Here is a 21,962-nt window from a genome sequence, read left to right as displayed (position 1 = left end):
GGCCGACCGCACATGATATGCCAAATGAGAGGGCACGAGACCCGAGCCGGATGTGCACCAAGGAGATGCCGCACGCGGAGGTGGCTCACTTGGTGAACTACATCTCGAACTGAAAGCTCCCGGAGGAGGAGTGGCGGTTCGGCAAAGAGCCATACTCGCGCGTGCATCCACCGCCTGCGGTAAGCCTTCACTTCTTCTTTTTTCCTTTTAGTTGCTGGGTTCTCTTTGGCTGTCTTGACCAATTGTCTACGACACAGAGCTCCCTCACCCAGCCGGTAGCCGATGCCTCGGGGCCGGGCCGTGAGTATCTCCCCGACCGGGCAGAGAGCAACATGGACGACCCCGACCTGCAGGCGGCCGCCTTGGAAGATGATGGCACAGGTAGTGGCGGCGAGGCAGGCGGCTCCGGAGCTGGAGGCGGCCTCAAGGACTAGCCTGATGATGATGACGAAGAGGCCATCCCGCGCCACCAGGCGGCATCCGACCAAGCGGGCGCGAGCTCATCAGCTGCACCGACTGCCTGAGGCAGCACGAATAAACACTAGGCCGCGCCGTCGAGGTACGGCAGCCGGTCGAAGAAGCCCAAGAGCTCGACGGCGGCGACCAAGCGGGAGGAGGGGACCACCAGGGCGAACCGCTTTCGGAAGGTCGTGAAGGAGCCCCCAACGGTTTCTGCGTAAGTACTGTCTTCTTATCGCATTTTTCTTCTTTTTCTTGTGAATGCCCTTTTGAATTTTTTTCTGCTTGCTTAAATAGGGCCCCACTCTCTCTTGAGCGGTCGAACAACGCCTCCGTTGTTGGACGGCGGGGGGCTCTGCCAATACCCACCGCGTGGACCCGCGCGCTGAGCTCCTGGCAGCGATGGAGAGGAACGCGCGGGAGGCGCGCGAGGAGCAGGAGGCAGAGCAGCAGAAGGCGGCGGCATCCAAGGCGGCGCAGGAGGAGGCGGACGAGGCCACGAAGGCACAAGCTGACGCCGTTGCAATGGCCTAGGCGGACGCCGCGGCTGAAGCGCAGGTAGGAGAGGCCACGCGCGGCCAACCCCCACAACTCGTCGCCCCCTTCGCGCCGTGCCACCAGCACTCGAAGACTCGGCAGTGCCGCCTGAAGGAGCCGGCGGCGACTAGATAGTCATGGAGAGGGAGGGGAGAGATGACATCGCCCCGGGGACGGAAGTGACTCCGATGGTGCCAAGCATGGCGGACCAAGGCGGCCAACCCAATGCACCACCAGTGCCGCCGGCTGGCGGCGGACCAGCGGTAGGAACCGACCCCGTGGTCCGACCTTCGGCACACCAGCGCGCGGGGAAGGCACCCTCGGCCCCACATCCACAGGAGGCCAGGGGCACAGGCTCATCGCCCTGGAATTGGAGGCGGCCAACGTCAGCTCGCCGGACTGGACTCCTGGGGGCGGGATGGCCGTGCTGAACGAGGCAACACAGGATGTCCAAGCCCGGCTCCAGTCTCAGGTGAACGCCCTCCACAACTACAACCAGGAGTTCCTGGCGACGCGAACGTCCATTCGGGTATGTTTCTTGCTTTTTTTGTTTCTTATGCTTGTATTATTCCGTGGAGGCACGTCAGTGCACCCACTGGGTGTAGTCCCCGAGTTTCGGGGCGGCTGTTGAGCAGGCGGCCTGGAACTTTTAAGTAGGCTCGGGTGCAGACTTGTTCTCTTTTCTCGGTTATCCTTGTTATAGGATTATCATAATCTCCATGTGGCCGCTTTCAACTCCCATGTTCGGGAGCTCACCCTGCGGACTGCCGACTTGTCCGAAAGCCGGAGTAAGTAGGTGTAGTCCCCGAGATTCGAGCCGACTGCTAAGCAGTCGGGCCGGATGTCTTCCGGTGACTTCTCGCTTTCTTTCTTGCTTACAGATTGTTTTTCTTTGCTGTCTTTGCAGAGGCCAACGCCGCTTTGCAGCAGCAGTTGGGCGAGGCCCAAACCGCGCTGCGCGCTAAGGAGGCGGAGTGCAGCACGGTAGCCCAGGAGTGTGACCGCCTGGCCAAGAAGCTGGCTGAGTAGGAGGAGCTTCACAAGGCGGCCCTCCAGGCAGTGAAGGACAGTGAGACCACCCTCCTGGCCGAGTACGAGACCCAGGCAGCGAACTGGGCCGAATCGGAGAGGGCAGTGAGCGATGGCTACGACCGAATCGAAGACATGGTCGACGGTGAGTTGCTTTCCTCCTCTTTCCTTCGTCTGCCGCTTGTTATCTGGTTCGACTTCTGACTTCGTGTTACTTCTTTGCACATAATACTTCCCTGGGTACTCCGTCGCCCCCAGCCAGGCCATTGAGGCCCACCGCGAATCACGGAGGCAGGCTGGTGTTGAGATTGTGCCGAATGCCCGTTGGACGCTTGAGGAGGAGCTCTTGGCCATCCAGGCCCATCTCTAGCCTGCTCACCGGATGCTCCGTCGGCTGCAGCGTGTCAGAGCCCAGGTGATTTCCGCCCTCTGTCCTGACACACCAGCTACGCGCACCCGCAGTCGGACTGCCGACTGGCCGGAAGTGGCAGTCGGCCGCTTCGAGGCGTGGAAGGCTTGTTCGGCCCAGGCAGGCGCCAGGCGGGCGTTTGAGTTTGTTAGGGTGTGGTACCCTGGGCTGGATCTAGCCCAGTTGGCCATGTTCCGGTAGGAGGCCAACGAGGAGTTGGTGGCGGTGAGGCCCGCTATCATTCATCGCACCGTGGCGATCGTCGACTACACCGACACCAGCATCTTCCTCCCTGAGATGAACGAGGACGGTGTTGAGGTGCCGACGGACTTATTTGGGCTGAACCCGGAGAACGGCGAGGACTCGGCGGAGGAGATCGACTCTAGCGACGAGGGTGAGGATGAGGAGGACGAGGACGGTGAAGACGTCGCGCCAGATAGTGATGCGGACGGCCAGCCTCAACCCGATTGTGCCTCCAGCAATGAGCCGCGTGCGAGCGCGCAGACTGCTGTTGGAGACGACCAAGCCGAGACTCACCAGCCAGCCACTCCACCAGCCGGCACGGCCGACTCCATCGACCTGCCGGACACGCCAGCTGTGCCCTTGGCCTAGGCGGCCAATTTATCTTTTTACTTTTTCCTGCTTAGAAGTCTTTTGAACAATACTTGTTAAATTCGCGCAGTTCCACCCACTGGGGTTGTATTCAAACTATGTTGAATTCCGGCTAGAGAGCCTTGGCTTATGTAAATATTATCTCGCATGCGCTATGCTTGTGATGCATTCCGACTTTACTTGCTTTTAATCCTTTCTGGCTTTTCCTTTGCCACCCTCCCTTGGCTGCCGCCTTGCCGGCTGAACAGCCGCTCTGCAGACTGTGCCTGAGATAGGTGCTTAGCCATTTGGGAAGGTAAGTACTTTGGCCTTTTTAGGTTATGGCAAGGTAAGTGGGAAGTCGGCCGGCCGGCTGCTTAGTAGCCGTTTGGCAAGGCGGGCTGCCGACTTATATTATGTAAGCGTGTTGGTCCTTAGCCATTTTTCGTGTGGGCACCGTTTCCTGCCTTTGACTCTTGCCAGCCGGACAGCCGCTCTGCGAACTGTGGCTTTCGGCACGAGAGGGCTTAAATGCTGGCACACTACTTGCCCGACTGCAGGTAGCACTAACATAATACAAGGTGGCAAGTCCCTGGGACGACTGGTCGAACCCAGTGTAGGACGAAAAATAAATGTAGTAACACATTCATAGGCATAATACTTATCATATAGATAAAAGAGGGTAGTCCCTGAGTGGACCTCGAGGGACCCGATGTCTTGTACTTAATACAAAAGATAGCATGGTACATACTGCATTAACTGTAAAATCTTCGAAGGAAATTTGTGTTCCATGGCCGTTCCGACTCCTTGTCGGAGTCATCCCTCTTGCATGCCTTGGGCTTCTCCACATCGAACATGTAGTAGGAGTCATTGCCCAAGGCCTTGCTGACGACGAAAGGGCCTTCCCAAGGGGCCGAGAGCTTGTGCTGGCCGGCTGTTCGCTGGATCAGCCGGAGCATGAGGTCGCCCTCTTGGAAAGATCTTGGCTTGACCTTCCGACCGTGGTAGCGATGCAGGCTCTGGTGGTAGATGGGGGACCGACTGAGTGCCAAAAGCCGACCCTCTTCCAGCAGATCGATGCCGTCTTCTCGTGCTTCCTTTGCCTATGCTTCCATGTACATGGTGACGCGAGGTGAGTCGAATTCAATGTCAGTTGGGATGACGGTGACGGAGTCCTAGATTAAGGGGTCCTCGGGCGTCCGGCCTGTTGAGATGGGCCGGACTGATGGGCTGTGAAGATACAAGACCAAAGACTCACACCTATGTCCGGATGGGACTCTCCTTGGCATGGAGGGCAAGCTGGGCGCCCAGATATGAAGATTCCATTCTCTGTAACCGGCTTTGTACAACCCTAGTCCCCTCCGATGTCTATATAAACCGGAGGGTTTAGTCCATAGATACGAACACAATCATATAGGCTAGACTTCTAGGGTTTTAGCCATTACGATCTCGAGGTAGATCAACTCTTGTAATACTCAAATTCATCAAGATCAATCAAGCAGGAAGTAGGGTATTACCTCCATAGAGAGGGCCCAAACCTGGGTAAACATCGTGTCCCCTGTCTCCTGTTAGCGTCAACCCTAGACACACAGTTCGGGACCCCCTACCCGAGATCTGACGGTTTTCACACCGACATTGGTTCTTTCATTCAGAGTTCCACTGTGGCGTCTAAGACAGGATTGATGGCTCGCATTTTTGTCAAGGACAGTATCACCTACGGAGGAGCTCTGGCCCCAGGTCAAACCCTCCGGCTGGGCGGCTTAACGATGACCGCCCATTCGCCGTCAAGCCAACGATGACTTCTTGGGTCATCGAAAATCGCCTCCGTGTTGACTCCAAACACTCCAAACGGATGGATCCGACGGAGTTGTCATCTTTAAACGAACTCCGTGATCACATCGCCGCCCTGGGGGTCACTACAGACTACGATTGGATTGGGCTTAAACCCGATCAGAGAGAAACCAAATCTCCACCAATCACCCATCATGTAGCGGTAATCAAGGAGCGAAACAACAACTCTCCCTCTATATTGAGGACGAACTATGTTGGGATTTCCAGGCTTGAAGAGCTGGATACCCGTCTACAGAACAACACGCCCTTCCCTCCGAACCTAGAATCGGACAATGGGCCTGAAAAATCAGTTGATATCCCGGAGCCCGAACTGTTAAGTTCGGAAGTTTCTCAAACTCCGGATCCAAAATTGGGTCAGGGTTCAGACTTAAATCCACCCACCCACCCAGATGTATGAGATCTTACAAACATACGGCAGCAGTCTCAAGAAACGGTCCATCACTTTTGGGCTAGATTCCTCATCAAAGACAGGATCAAAGATTGCCGTGACGAAGACACGATCTCAATAATCTGCAACAATTGCATGGACGAGGGAATCCTCAATGCCATTAAACGCTGTCGCGTATTACACTTCGTTGACTTGGCAACCATAGTACAGAAGTACTGCGAAATGGAGAGTGCCTAGAAAACTCAGGCAGCTCCCTGGGAGCCACCAGTTTCCATTCAACCCCTCGTCCGGACAAAAAGGATGCACCCTCATGGGTTGCCCGATCCAATAGTAAAGAAATCGAAGCCCATTACGGGACGTGGAACCGTTCTAGAGGGATGGCTCGATAGGCCATGCAAAATACACACAACACCGGATACCATACCAACCCACAGCCTTAGAGCATGTTGGATACTCTAGCAAGTGTCCAAGAGCAGCGAGGATCTGCTTAGCAAAAATACCGCAGAGCAACACCCCACGGAAGACGACGACCTTAGAGTATTAATGGTCTTCAAGACCTTCGCCTCAAACAATAGGTGCAAAAGGGCACTCCGCGGCCTTGCTGAAGTCTGCCAAGTCGCAGCAATAAACCCCTGGAATGACACAACTATAACTTTCAATGCCGGTGACGAACCAAAAGTTAGGAAAGTCTGGGCACCAGCCGCCTTGGTCCTCAGTCCAATCGTGGACGGCTTTTGGCTTACCAAAGTGCTCATGGACGGCGGCAGCGAACTAAACCTCATTTACGAGGAAACTCTCAACAAAATGGAAATAGACAGGAGCCGCATTGAGCAAAGTAGCACGACCTTCCAAGGAATCATTCCCAGTCGGGAGGCATGGTGCTTGGGAAAAATCACACTCGACGTGGTATTCAGCACGTCGGAGAATTATCGGTCCGAAGAGATAACCTTCCAAGTGGCTCCTTTGAATAGTGGATATCACGCCCTATTAGGGTGAGATGCATTTGCACGCTTCCAAGCTATACCTCATTACAGGTACATGAAGCTCAAGATGCCCAGGCCCAATGGTATTATCACTCTTGCCAGTGATCTAGACATAGCAGTCTGTGCCGAAAACAAAATCGTAGCCCTAGCCCTCGAGGCATTGTCTGAAGCCCTCACGGTCGAAGAGTTAACCGCACTATGCTCCATGGTGGATAGGGATGATGTGATCCTGGACAAGCGACCCAAATCCACCTCCTTTAAACCAGCAGATGAAATAGTCAAATTTCAAGTCCACCTGATGGACCCCAAGAAGATAACATCCGTCAGGGCACATCTGGACCCAACGGTTGACGCCGCGCTATGAGAGTTCCCGCGTGAGAACTGGGACATATTCGCCTGGCACTCTTCTGATATGCCGGGAATCCCATGCAGGTTGTCTGAACATAGCCTAAACATACTGAAGGGATATAAACCGGTGAAGCAAACATTGTGGCGCTTTTCCGAACCTAAATGACAGGCTATGGGGGAGGAGCTAGCCAAGTTAATCGAGGCCGGATTCATCAAAGAAATAAAACACTCGGACTGGCTGGCAAACCTGGTGATGGTGCCAAAGAAGGATAAATCCTGGAGCCTATGCATCGATTTCGAAGACCTCAACAAGGCCTACCCTAAGGATCCATTTCCCCTCCCTTGCATCGATCAGATTATTGATGCTACAGCCGGACACGACTCACTGTGTTTCCTTGAGGCATACTTTGGATACCATCAAATCAAAATGAAGGAGTCCGACCAAGCCGCAACAACATTCATTACCCCATATGGGCCGTTCTGGTTCAACACTATGCCCTTTGGACTCAAAAACAATGACGTCACCTACCAATGCATGATTCAAACATGCCTGGAGAAACAGATTGGCATGTCAGTTGAAACATATGTGGATGACGTCGTCATCAAAACTAGGCACGTCGAGTCATTAATAGACGATCCGCGTCTCACATTCGACAACCTCCGTGCATATGACATCAAGCTCAATCGGGAAAAGTGTGTTTTCGGCGTTCCCGCTGGAAAACCGCTGGGCTTCATTGTTTCCAATAGAGGAATTGAGGCAAACCCAACTAAAATCCGAGCTTTGTCACAGTTGGCTACGCCAACGGACCTTAAACAAGTCCAAAAATTAGACGTATGTGTGGCAGCTTTAAGCCGCTTTATCTCCAGACTAGGAGAAAAAGCATTGCCACTTTATCGCCTCCTCCGACACACCGATCACTTCAAGTGGACGGACGTGACAACGGCCGTACTGGAAGAAATAAAGGCTCTTTTAGCGAGCAACCTAATCTTGGCCGCACCGAACGTCGGTGAACCCATGTTATTATACATATCGGCAACACATCAGGTCATGAGTGCGGTGCTCGTCGTTGAATGAAAGGAGGACGGACACAAATTCCCGCTTCAGAAGCCGATATAATACGTATCCACTGCCCTCACACCATGCAAATCCCGGTACGCTCATTACCAAAAAATAGCATACGCGGTCTTCATGGCATCCCGGAAGCTATGACACTACTTTCAAGAGTGCTTAATCACGGTGGCCTCTGAAGTACCACTCAATGACATAATAAACAATCGCAATGCCACAGGCCGGATGACCAAGTGGGCCATTGAGCTCCTCCCATTCGACATAACATACATACCGCGCTGGTCCATTAAATCCCAAGTACTAGATAACTTTGTCGCCGAATGGACAGAGGCTGAACTTCCTATAGAGTATGGCACATATTCCAACTGGGTCATGCACTTCGATGGCTCCAAAATGCTGGCGGGCTTAGGAGCGGGCGTTTTCCTAACATCCCCCACTAGAGATATAGTTCAGTAGGTACTCCAAATATTATACACAGACTCCAACAATGCAGCCGAATACGAGGCCTTATTGCACGGCCTTTGGATGGCTCTGTCCATGGGCATACAACGCCTGGAAGTGCATGGGGATTCCAACATTGCAATATCTCAAATAAATGGAGGTTTTGATGCCAAAGATCCAAAGATGGCGGCTTACCGTACGCCGTTCTCAAAATGTCAGCTCGGTTCGAGGGGCTCGAGTTTCATCATGTGGCTCGAGAAAGTAATCAAGCGGCGGATGTCCTTGCTCGCATAGGCACCAAGCGCGACCCTGTGCCACCTAACATCTTTATGGAAAGTCTCTTAAAGCCATCCATGGTGTGGCAAGGGGAGAGCGGCAACACCAGTCCGGATCCGACTATAATCCCAGATTCCGAACACATCGATATCATCGGGGGCCCAGCCACCGAAATAACACCGTCAGCCCAACTTATCATGGCGGTCATTGCCCCATGGACCGAACCCTTCTTGGCCTACCTTAATTGGCGACAACTCCCTGAGGATCAGAATTAGGCGCGCTGCATTGTCCGGCGCTTGAAATCCTACAAGGTTCATGACAGAGAACTCTACAAGAAAAGCACTACCGGAGTACTTCAAAGATGTATCTCCGAGGAAGAGGGGCGGCAGCTCTTGGCTGATATTCATGCCGGTCTCGGTGGTCACCACACCATGGCTCAGGCTCTTGTAACCAAGGCCTTCCGTACAGGTTTCTATTGGCCGACGACCCAAGCAGATGCACATGACCTTGTCCAACATTGCGTCGGATGCCAGCTTTTCGCCATCCAAAGCCATATGCCACCCACCGCTCTACAAACAATCCCCATCACTTTGCCTTTCACGGACTGGGGGCTTGTAATGGTCGGACCCCTTAAAGGAGGAAGCCATAAGAAAAAAGTATCTGTTGGTCATGGTGGATAAATTCACTAAGTGGATAGAGACCAAACCAGTTAAAACGGCCGAAGCCGGACCAGTGATAGACTTCATATACGGTGTTGTGCACCGTTATGGTGTTCCACACAGCATCATCATCGATAATAGCTCCAATTTCACAGCCGATGAGGTGAAAACCTGGTGTGTTAATCTGGGCATTAAGCTCGATTATGCCTCCGTCTATCACCCGCAAACAAACAGTCAAGTCGAACGAGCCAATGACCTTATTATGAGCGGCATTAAGCCCAAACTAGTGCGGTCTTTGAAAGAATCAGACAAGCACTGGGTCGAGGAGCTCGACTCTGTACTCTAGGGTCTGCAGACCACACCCAATCACACTATCGGATATACACCTTTCTTCATGGTGTACGGTGCAGAGGTTGTGTTACCCTGCGACATTATTCATGACTCACCTCGATTGCGCATGTATGAAGAGAGAGAGAGGCCGAGCTTGATCGGCAGGACAACTTAGATGCCCTAGAGGAGGAGCGCGACATTGCAAAAGCCATTCCACATTTTATCAACAACAGGCCCCGCAGATATCAAAGCAGAGAAGTGCGGGCCAGGACTTATAATGTTGGCGAACTTGTTCTACGCTTGCCAGAGAAGAAAAAGGACAAACTCAAACCCAAGTGGGAGGGTCCCTTCATCATTGACGAAGTTCTCACTGGAGGAGCGTACCGCCTGCGTGATGCATCACACAATCGCCTAGAGCCAAATCCATGGAACGCGGCCAGACTCCAAAGATTCTATGCCTGGCACCGAATTCTTTGTTCGTCTCCTTCTCCCTTTTGTTTCCATTATTTTTCCTTCTCTTTTCGCTTTTTTATTTTTCGCTTAGCCTTAAAGCTTTTGTGCGGCTAAACCGTGCACTTACGACGTACACATCCTCAAATATGTACGTCCATTATACCTGGGGGCTTCTTGTATAGAAGCTTATTATTATTATTATTATTTTCCAAGCATTAAGCTCACCACATATGTGTCTCTTCCTCGTATGTACCTTTTCTTTGCCATTATATGCATCGATATGACTTAAGTTTTGGCAAAGTTGGGTTGTCTGGCTCCTGTGCTTATGCCCTACATTCCCGTTAGTTTGACTAGGGCATAAAGGGAGCACCTCTGCGATTGTTACTGCTGGGTGATCCGGATGTGTACCTCAAACTGGGTGAAGCCGAAAGCTAGCGTTCTTAAGGGAATATTCGGTCGGTGGACCAAAGATGTTTTTTCTCATTACACTACGAACCCCCAGAGGTTACGTATGCTGCGACTTTTCAATCACAGTTTGAGCATGCACATTAACGCATGCTCACCCAGGGAAAGGAACCCTTAACGGAACTATTCTCTCTGGAAGATGTTTCTTACAATCACAATGTAATATAACATAGCTAGCCGGATACAACATGTCTGTTCAAGCAACTATGATCCCTACGCCTGGTTTCCACACATACCCTGGTTTATTTTGCCGCTCAGGTATTTGGAAACACTCCGCACCTTTGGGTCCAGAGGTCGAAGCGAAAAGGTCTGCCATGACAATTAATTTACAATCTGGCTAGGGACAAATATGTCAAGGAAAGTACATAGTCACTTCGACTCAAAAATTTCCTCTTCTATGCCGTCCAACAGGTTGTCTAGCTTACAATCCTGTTGAGAATATTTCGTGGCTACTTTTACCTGGTCATATACCAAACTAACGGGAATTTATTTTCCATCTGACCCTAAAGGTCCGACCCGGGCCATATGATTCAGATCAATCTTGGTATACCGTGTTTTCACCATGGCCCAGGCCTCTCGTGCACCTTCCCGGCAGGCCGATATCTTCCATAATCGGAAACGCCGCCGCGCTCCCTTGAATAGCTATACAAGCTCCTCCATACTTCCTGGAGGGGAGGCGAATGGCGATAAGGCCTTGGCAACACTTTGCATCGCCTGCCGAGCTTGATCGTGCATTTGCGACAACTCTTGTAGCAGATCGCCCGAAGATCCACAGATCTCCTCTTCGGGACGGCCAGTCAGCATACCTACAGACATAACTCTGTCAGTTCCTTTCCTCGCCAAATTACGCGGAGGTAAGTTTGAACACACACCAAATATGCCGCCTTGCAGCCTCTTATTTTCCTTCATGGAGTCAGCCAGCTGGGCCCGCACATCTTTCAGTTCTTCGCCCAGCTGGGTGTTGGAATCCTGGAGTTTGTTTTTCTCCTCCCAGACCCGTGTCAGTGTACGTTCGCCCGCGGCCAATTGCCTTTTGGCTTCTTGTTCACCTGCTCGTGCAACTTCCGGTGCCTCTCCTAGAGGATCTAACGATCCTGCCATAAGATATGCAACTGTGTTAGCATTGCTGGTATACAATTCTTTTTTTCTCGATGGAGGGACACATTACCAGGCGATGCCTTCTTGGATTTCTCCAGTTCGGCTGTCATAGAAGCTAGCTAGGTCCGAGACTTTTCCAGCTCTTGAGACAATAGGTTGTTCTTCTCCGTAAGCACCTAGTTTTACAATGATCCTTAAATCAGCTGAATCAATTCCTTCAAGTCTCGGGGGCTACTGGTATATAATTATAAGGTTTATACAATGTGAGCTTACCCGTGTATCTTTCAAATATTGGTATGTGGCTCTGGCAAGCCCGTCTCGAGCAGCTCGGATGTATGCATCAGCCGAGCTGAAGGCATTAAATGCCTCTTTTGTAAAGCCAGGGTCGCAAAGAGCGGCCCTCCGGCGCCGATGGTTCATGAAACTCTCCACTTTCGAGTTTTTGACAGACACATCATCCAAATCCCCTGCCAAAGGACAATCCGGCGGCACTCCCGCATCAGCCCTCGTCATTGCGACATGATATGGAACCTGACTATTGGGAGTGTGACCGGCAGGACTCCCGGACATACTTCGACGAACGCTCTTCCTGATAATACACGAACGGATTATGTCATAGTTGGATGTGACTGCCAAAGGGCATATTTACAAAGCCATACCTTTTTGATGTTGGCTCCGATGTGTCTTCACTTGCTTTCCTCTTTGAAAGCTTGCCCGGTGCGACCGCCGCTCTCTTTTGAGTCGCCTCTGGTGCAGGATGGCACGCCGAGCGCCTCCCATTTGGAGCATGAGATAGTGCGGTGGGTGAGGCAAAATGAGGAAGCTCTTTCGGAGGAGATGTCTCCTGATTACTTACTTGTGATGCAGGAAGATGACCGGGATAGTCGGCGATGATGGCCACTTCCGTGCCGTCATAGCTCGCCTGGTAGAACACCCCATCCTCGATCTCCACGAATATATCTGGATCCTCTTCGAATCTGGGGTCGAGGTCCCGGTTGTGGTCCTCTAGCTGTGGAGCGGGGCAGTGGAGCCCCTTGGTGATCTTCCGCCATTCCTGTTACAAATGGACAGATTAATGTCCATGAAAAGTGACTCAAGGAGTAGATTGAGTAGACTAGTGGGATTGGAACTCACCCAGCTAGGAGGATTGTACATGGAAAATTTGTCTCAGCTCTTAATACGAATGAATTCCTCTTTCTCCCCTTTGTATAGTTCGGCCAGTATTTTGGCCAAAGCGGCGGGGGTGTCCAGACCCTTCCGACAGCAGCAGGAGGGGTCATCTTCCTCATTATAGTGCCACATGGGAAGCCTTCTGTATTCGAGTGGCTGAATCCCTCGTACTATGGATGTCGCCATTACCTCGACTATTGATAATCTGGACTGGGCGAGCGTCTTTATCTTGCTCATCAATTGACGAACTTCAGTGCTATCTTCCTCCTCGAGGCTCCGAGGGTGCCAGCTGTGGCGTTTCTTCAACGGAACCCTTGAAAATTCGGGAAGACTCATTCAGACTTAGTCGGGAAGGGCGTCGTCCTTGATATAAAACCATTCAGAAGGCCACTCTTCGGATTCCTTCTTCGGTGTTGAAGGAGTCCTGGATAAGGGGGTACTCGGACAGCCGGACTATATACTCTGGCCGGACTGTTGGACTATGAAGATACAAGATAGAATACTTCATCCCGTGTCCGGATGGGACTCTCCTTGGCATGGAAGGCAAGCTTGGCGATTCGGATGTAGATCTCCTCCTCTGTAAACCGACTATGTGTAACCCTAGCCCCCTCCGGTGTCTATATTAACTGGAGGGTTTAGTCCATAGGACACAACAACAATCATACCATAGGCTAGCTTCTAGGGTTTAGCCTCTCTGATCTGGTGGTAGATCAACTCTTGTAATACTCATATCATCAAGATCAATCAAGCAGGAAGTAGGGTATTACCTCCATCGAGAGGGCCCGAACCTAGTTAAACATCGTGTCCCCGGCCTCCTGTCACCATTAGCCTTAGATGCATAGTTCGGGACCTCCTACCCGAGATCCGCCGGTTTAGACACCGACATTCATGCTTTCATTGAGAGTTCCTCTGTGTCGTCGCTATAAGGCTCGATGGCTTCTCCAACCTTCAACAACGCCGTCCTGGGTGAGACCTTTTTCCCCGGACAGATCTTCGTGTTCGGTGGCTTCACACTGCGGGCCAACTCACTTGGCCATCTGGAGCAGATCGATAGCTACGCCCCTGGCCATCAGTTCAGGTTCGGAAACCTAAACGGCACTGCCTACATCCGTGGAGACTTGATCTTCGACGGATTCGGGACCGTGTCAGGAGCACTGAACAGTCACGACGTGCATGACCTAGATCTGCAGTCGGACAGTATTCGGAACATCGCACCTGCTATAGCTCCGGACTTGGTTCTAGAGTAGGTTGTGCCTTCCGAGGACGGGTGGATGGACCCCGCCCCGAAGGCCACACACTCATCGGCGTTGGAGCCAAACGCAGACTCCTCTCCTCAGGAAATCTATGCCTCCGGACCCCCGGACTAATCTCCGGTAGTGTGTTCCGGACCGCGCATCCATTCCCATCGAATCTAACTGGGCTCCAGTCATGAAATTCACCACCATGGATATCTTTCAGCACTCACCCTTCGGAGACGTGCTAGATTCATTAAAGTCTCTCTCTATGTCAGGAGACTCCTGGCTGAGCTATGTCCGGCTCGAGCAGGAAGCTGTCGACGAAGAAATTCGTTACCCACCCACCACCCACTTAATAGCCACGGTCGACGACTTGACCGACGTGCTTAACTTCGACTCCGAAGACATCGACGATATAGACGGCGATGCGGGGGAAGAACATGAACAACCGCCCACAGGGCGCTGGACTGCCACCTCTTCATATGATATATATATGGTGGATACTCCCAAGGAAACCAATGGCGATGAGGCAACGGGAGAGAACCCCTCGGGGAAAAAAATCAAAACATGGGCATCATCGGCGCCGCTCCAAGCCCCGCCACAACAACACCGGCACTGGAGAAGAAAAACCAAATGGTGCCGAAGAGGAATATGATCCTGATCAACCCACCTTCGAGCAAGCCGAACAGGAACACGGGCAGGCTAGCCAAGACGAACAGGCGACAGATGGATACTTGGAGGACGATAACTTTATGCCTCCCTCCAAAGACGAGGTGAGCCTCAGTGACGACAATTTCGGCATACCAGAGGATCCCATAAAGCAGAAGCGCTTCAAGCGCCGGCTTATAGCCACTGCAAGAAGCCTGAAAAAGAAACATCAACAACCTCAAGCTGACACAAATCTGCCCACAGACAGACGGACTAAGGCCCGTGCAGCCGAAGAATACAGACTCGAACGCCGAACAAAATACTACCCAAAGCGCATGGTACTACCTCAATTCGAGGAGGCGGCACTAAAAATCAAACGCAGGCCTACCACCCGCCGACAACACACTACGGCATGGGGCTGCGCACAAGACCAGCATTACATACCAAACAGCAACATAGCAAGCAACCCAGGCACTTCAGCGGACAAAAACAGAGCCTACAAACCTTGGTGCAACAAATATAGGCGTCCCAAGGGAGAAAATGGCGCCCAGGGAACGGCGATCAACACAGGAGCCTGTAATCCTCAACCCATTGAGCGGGAGAAGAGACTTCAACATCTTAATTCGGGCCCCTCCAGCTTGAACCGCATACTTGACCGCCCATGTCAAATTCATGGTACCCTAGGAGCGGCAGCCAAACATGCCAATAGAGAATTCTGGGTCTTTAAACAAATTGGCAGGCCAGCGCCAGAAGGAGCATGAAGAAGTCCCAGGGCAAGAAGCCCATATTATCAAGGCTAGGGACCGATCACCTGAGGATCAGACCCACCAAAAAACTCATTTTAGAGTGTCACAAATAGGCGTGAAGGCCACCTAGGCCCCGCCACCCCGGAGATGGTCTCCGGATAGCCAAAAATGTCATACCAACTTTCGGTCTTACACCCCTAGGCAGTAGCTATTCAGCACCTCCAGGATACACTGCGACTCAACGCATTATCACCCAAGACCCACGTGATGAAGTCACAATTGTGGTCAAGACATAGCTTCGCCTCGGCGCCGAAGAGTATTTGGCTACTTTATTCACTGAAGCAGCGAGTCACGGTTTTTTCAATCAAACTTAAATTTGATAGCCGAAGTCCCGGACACCGACAAGGGAGTCCGAACTACTTCATGATACCCCAACCTAATCATAGCTCATACAGATCCTTCAGCATAAGCCGGATGGATCACATCCAGGGCTCAGCCACTGCTCACACATGCCTATTAAGCATTATATGGAGGTTCGCCCTCACGCACAACTGGACCGGCGAGTTGGAATCAACTCGGACGCACACAGGGGGGATCTCCACACCACCTGAATACAATCCGGATATTCCTCCGGACTCGCGCACAGCCAACCACCGCCCGGCCCCAACAGGTTCTGCCGTCATGCCTCTCTTTTATAACATGCAACGTACTCATATGCATAGACGTATTACTTAAATACAACATGTAGAGTCATTTGACGCTTATCTGCTATTTCTCAACAACATTTTGTCATAACGGCATATGAAACATCGTGTTATGCCTTTGAACGTCAAGGGCTTCCTTGCACCCGTACTACGGCGACTAAAGTCCGAACACCTTCTCGGTCGTTCGGCACCCCGAACTTATAGCATTATATGCATCAGCTCCGAATCATGTCTTGGGTCATTGGTTGGGTTTGCCCGGCTCCCATGTTTTGGTACCTTACGTTCCACAATACCAGCTAAGGTAGCGCTGGGAGAACTACTGCGATTGTGTCCCAGTTCTGCCGGACGAACACCTCAGTAGAGAAAGCCGAAAACCGACTGTCATAATATGGCGAGAGCTGGTCAGCCGGTTGAGAGGTTGTAAAATCTTTAAGGATTTATTCCGCATAATGCCATAATAAAATGCAGCGTGCGAAGGATCGGTCCACCGATCAGGCGCTATTAGATCCCCCCATGCGGTCTTCCGAACACCAGGGGCTGCGCCTCCCATACTCGAATTCCTATGGCTAAGTGAGAGTAGTAAAGCCCTATAGTCCGGTTGCCTGGTTCGCTGTGCTGAACACCTCCTTCATGGACCCAAGAATGGGATAAAGAGTGTTCAGGTGTATCCCGAACACCCCCGTAGTTCCTACATGGGGGCAGAAGCTGACGACTGGCCAACTCTAAAGACTAACATATTAAACGGCTGCGCAGGAATAAAATTTACACATAATAGGCACCTACATATAAGTGACTCTGTTTTGCCTTACAAAGGATATCACAACTGCTTTCAGGGAAAAATAATGTCTTTCGTACATTCCTCGGCCACGAGGCAGGCGCCTCTCAGGACGCCATCATAATATAGTTCGGGTTTGCGGATCTCCTTCCCCTCCGGCGGCCCCACGGTCATCAGCTTCTAAGCATCAAGCTTCCCCAGTGCACTTTCACATGGGAAAATGCCATTCGTGCCCTTTTAATACAGACCGAGTTCTTAATGACGCCCAGCCGAGGGCAGACCCTCACAATCCGCTTCACGAGCCCAAAGAAACTCCTCGGTATGGGCTCGGCGGGCCACATCCAAATAACCAAATCCTTCATGGCCAGTTTGGCCGCCTGATGCAGTTCGATCAGCTGTTCGAGCTGGTCGACAAATGGCACCAGATAATTCGGCGCCAAATACTGCGACTAGAAGAGCTTCTCCACAGTTTCCTTCTTCTCAGCTCGGCAGAATTGGGCAGCATTAGATATGCTGCACGGCAAATCTGCAAATGACCCTGAACAAATTAGGATTCAATGGGTCACCATGAATCTTCCCTGCGAAAGCGTAAGGCGCTTTGAACAAAAAAAAAACCCTTACCAGCCGCAATCTTCCGCGCCTCCTGAATATCCTTTAGCGCAGCCTGGGCTTCCTCCCGAGCCTCATTAGCGGTCCAGAGAGCTTGGGCGAGTTCAGATTCTTTCAATGATAGACTCTGCTCCAAGCTCTCGCTTCTCCCTACGGCCTCCTGAAGCTCATGTTTAGCTTCCACGACCCTCGCCTCGTGTTTCTCATGGAGAGCCTGCTCCGCGGCCGCTTTCTTTTCGGCCAAGGCAACAGCCTTCTTGAGTGCCTCAATTTCGGCATTTGCCTCTGGAGTGCGTGATATATATACTTTAAGAAAGTCACAACTACTTACTTGTGATAAAACTTACTAAAAGTTTTCAAAACACACGTTGTTTATCGTCCAACTGCTTCTTCACTCAGCTGAGTTCCTCTTCGGCCCACACTAGACTCTGCTTCAGTCCGGACACTTCCGCAGTATGAGAGGAGGCAGTCGCTGCAGACACCTGATTCACAAAAAATATATATGTCATTAGCTAAGTCTCCTGCGGACGGGAAGTTGATCACCTATCCGGTTCCTGTCCTCTCCGAACAGTGTATCAGGGGCTACTATCTATACTATGATAATCTTCTACACATACCTCCAAGCCTTTTATAAGGCTAACGCAGGATTCATTCAGTCCTCTCTCGGCGCCCTGAATCTTTTCTATCACCACGCCCATAAGGGCGCGGTGTTCATCAATGATGGTCGCCAGTGCTGTCGATAGGCCGCCTGACGCCTTTGGTTGGACAGAGGTCACAGGCGGAGTAGGATCGCCCCCTCCAGTCAAGAGGGCCTGCCTTCCTGATCTCGGAGCCTTAAGGGTCTCCGAGACTATGTCCGGTCGTGAGCCGGATCCACGATCGCCCTCGCCGTCGACATTCATGGGAACTGCCGCTCCCGCGCCTCCGGCCCCCGAGGTACGCCCCCCTGGCTCAGGTCCTTTTTTGACGACACCTCGGTGTCATGGCTAGGCTTTGGGGAAGGGGCCCTGGGAGGTGTCTCACTCTCCAAGGCATCGGAACCCAATGAGTCCTCTGATGAGGCCTGTTGGGCCGGAGACCTCGCCGGACTGTGAAAAGTACGATGCGAATCAAAATACTACATTCTAGTAAATTCTGGATGCATGAATATGTTCGGATTTCGTGCACTTACGATTTTACCAGGGGTTGGGCCATGGGATCCCACTCCGGGCTGCTGTCGGTAGCCATGGTGGACGCCTCGGGGATGGATGTTCTTCCCCTCTTAGGAGAATATGCCTCTAAGGATGAGGAGGCTGTCCTTTTCTTCCTCCCCCTCGTAGGGGACTCGGGCTCTTCTTCCTCCTCATCCTCTTCCTCCTCCTTGTTCTCTCCGGAGGAGGGAGGGTCACTGGAGTCTTCGGACTTCGTGTCCGAAGCACCATGATGACGGATACCGCTCCTAGTCTCCTTTGCCTTTTTGTTGGCCTCTTTCTTTGGCGCCTTGTAAGGCGCTGGGACCAGCATCTTCGTCAGAAGAGGTCCCGTTTGTTCTTCCGGCAGTGGGTGAGGGAGTCCTGGATTAGGGGCTATCCGGACAGCTGGACTATATACATCGTCCGGACTATTGAAGCGTGAAGATACAAGACTCGAGACTCCGGCCCATGTTCGGATGGGATTCTCTTTTGCGTGCAAGACAAGCTTGGCGATCCGGATATTATATTTCCTTCCTTGTAACCGACTCCATGTAAACCCTAGCCCTCTCCGGTGTCTATATAAACCGGAGAGGATGGTCCTTAGAAGGCCGATCACAATTACAATCATACCATCATAGGCTAGCCTTAGGGTTTAGCCTCTACGATCTCGTGGTAGATCTACTATTGTACTACTCATATCTTCAATATTAATCAAGCAGGAAGTAGGGTTTTACCTCCATCGAGAGGGCCCGAACCTGGGTAAACATTGTGTCCCTTGCTTCCTGTTACCATCAGCCTGAGACGCACAGATCAGGACCACCTACCCGAGATCCGCCGGTTTTGACACCGAGAGCGGGGCTGGACAATGAATCTGCTCCGCCACCTTCGTCCATTCCTAAGGCAACCGTGGAAAGACACGTTAAAAAACATCTCCTTCGGGACATATCAATGAAACATGTGAATAGCCAAGATATGATGATGACTTACCGGACTGGCAGGGTGGGACAACTGGTACCCACGGTCTGCGGCAGAGTCCGACCATGGTTTGCCGGACTTAAAGAGCACCTTCTAGATGCCGTTGTGCGAGGAGCCTAAAAGCTCCCGCAGGGTCTGACGCTCGGTCGGGTCATACTCCCACAAATCATAGCCTCTGTGCTAGCAAGGAAGGATCAGGCGGACCAACATCACCTGGACCACGTCAACAAGCCTGATGGCCTTGTCCTGCATACCTTTGACGCACGCCTGGATCACTGACAGTTAGTCGGATGATGACCAGTTCACGCCCTTCTTGGGCCAGGACGTGAGCCGCAAAGGGGCTCCAGATCGAAACTCAGGAGCAGCGGCTCACTTTTTGCCGCGCCGCTCAGTGATATAGAACCACTGTTGCTGCCACACCTTGATGGAGTCGTTGAAAGTCCCCGTCGGCCATGTGACCTTGGGCATCCTGCTCACCATGGCACCTCTGCACTCGGCATGTTCGCCATTCACCACTTTGGGCTTCATGTTGAAGATCTTGAGCCATAGCCCAAAGTGCGGCGAGATACGGAGAAAGGCCTCGCACATGACAATAAACGTCGAGATGTTGAGGAAAGAATTGGGGGATAGATCCTGAAAATCAATCCCGTAGTAATACATGATGCCGCGAAAAAAGGGTGGAGGGGGAACTCGAGCTCGGAGACGAAATGGGGGAGGAAAACGACTCTCTCATGGGGCTCCGGAGTAGGGACAATCTGTCCATCCGTTGGAAGACGGTGGCTGGTTTTCTTGGCAAGATATCCGGCCGCCCGTAGCTTTTTGATATCCTTCTCCTGGACGGAGGAGGCCATCCACTTGCCTCCTGCTCCAGATATGGACATTTTCGGAGGACCTTTTTTGATGGGGAGGATGAATGCTTGGGCGCTAGGGCTCGGGCGAAGGGAAAGGGGCTAGCAGAAGTAGAAGAAGGCGTGGGTAGAAAGGAGGAGGCTTTTCCCCCTTTATAAAGGCGATAAAACTTTACGCCTCCCTGCTTGCCTAGTGGAGCCTGCTCGTTCCCCACTTACTGTAATTGATTGTACGGTTGGGTTACTCACACCCATATTGAAGAATATCCCGCGTAAAGGGGACACAATCTCTGCTTTGACAAGACGTGCCGAAGAAACCGCCTCGCAATGTGTGCGGGAGCAGGTTATCAAAAACGGTTCGAATAAAAACCGGACCGTGGCGTGATGTCACTTTTTGAAGAGTTGTCAGCAGATTAGATTCGTGGGTTATTATTCTCTCTACGATGGTATATGGAATTTTATCTTGCAGAGCCGGACACGGTCCTTGTGTTTGGAATTTATCTTGGAGTATTCGGAGATGGAACCCGCCTCACAATGCCGAAGAGAATCTACGCGCCGGACTCATCATTGGAGCCTGGTTCAGGGGCTACTGAGGGAGTCCTCGATAAGGGGGTATCCGGACAGCCAGACTATATACTCTGGCTGGACTGTTGGACTATGAAGATACAAGATAGAAGACTTCGTCCCGTGTGCGGATGGGACTCTCCTTGGCGTGGAAGGCAAGCTTGGCGATTCAGATGAAGATCTCCTCCTTTGTAAACTGACTCTGTGTAACCCTAGCCCCCTCCGGTGTCTATATAAACCGGAGGGTTTAGTCCGTAGGACACAACAACAATCATACCATAGGCTAGCTTCTAGGGTTTAGCCTCTCTGATCTCGTGGTAGATCAACTCTTGTAGTACTCATATCATCAAGATTAGTCAAGTAGGAAGTAGGGTATTACCTCCATCGAGAGGGCCCGAACCTGGGTAAACATCGTGTCCCTAGCCAACTGTTAACATTAGCCTTAGACGCATAGCTCAGGACCCCCTACCCGAGATCCGCCGGTTTTGACACCGATAGGCATGCCGGACAGGTATCCGGTCCCGGTGATGCGCCATACCTCGGCCCCGCCCACTTCAAATATTGATCCCTCTTGGCTACGAGGAACGAGGCAGTATAGTTTCTCCATAATTCAAAATGGGCCTCAAAACCCAGGAATAGCTCACAAAGAGCAACGTAAACCGTGATGTGCCGGATGGAGGCAGGAGTGAAATTGTGCAGTTGAAGGCCATAATACTCTAGAAGCCCTCGGAGGAATGGGTGGATTGGAAATCCAATGCCTCTCAACAGGTAGGGAATAATCCATGAAACGGGCCAGAATCGGCGAAAACCGTGGGTGTTGATGACCGGTACATAAGCGCACCTTGTGGAAATCACTCCGGGACCCCAAAACGGTGAGTAATAGTCCATGAAATGGGCCAGAATTGGCCAAAATTGTGAGTGTTCATGACCGACATAAGCGCACCCAAGGGTTCGTTAATCGTGGAAATCACTCCAGGACCCCAAAACAGTGAGTAATAGTCCACGAAACGGCCAAAATCTGCCAAAACCGCGAGTGTTGATGACCGACACATAAACGCACCCCAAGGTTTGTTAATCATGGAAATCACACCGGGACCCCAAAACAACGACTAATAGTCCACGAATCAGGC

The sequence above is a fragment of the Triticum aestivum genome, chromosome 4B, assembly GCF_018294505.1.
Source record: "Triticum aestivum cultivar Chinese Spring chromosome 4B, IWGSC CS RefSeq v2.1, whole genome shotgun sequence".
NCBI lineage: Eukaryota > Viridiplantae > Streptophyta > Magnoliopsida > Poales > Poaceae > Triticum > Triticum aestivum.
The sequence above is the reverse complement of the archived record's forward strand: the minus strand, read 5'-3'. Positions refer to the sequence as shown.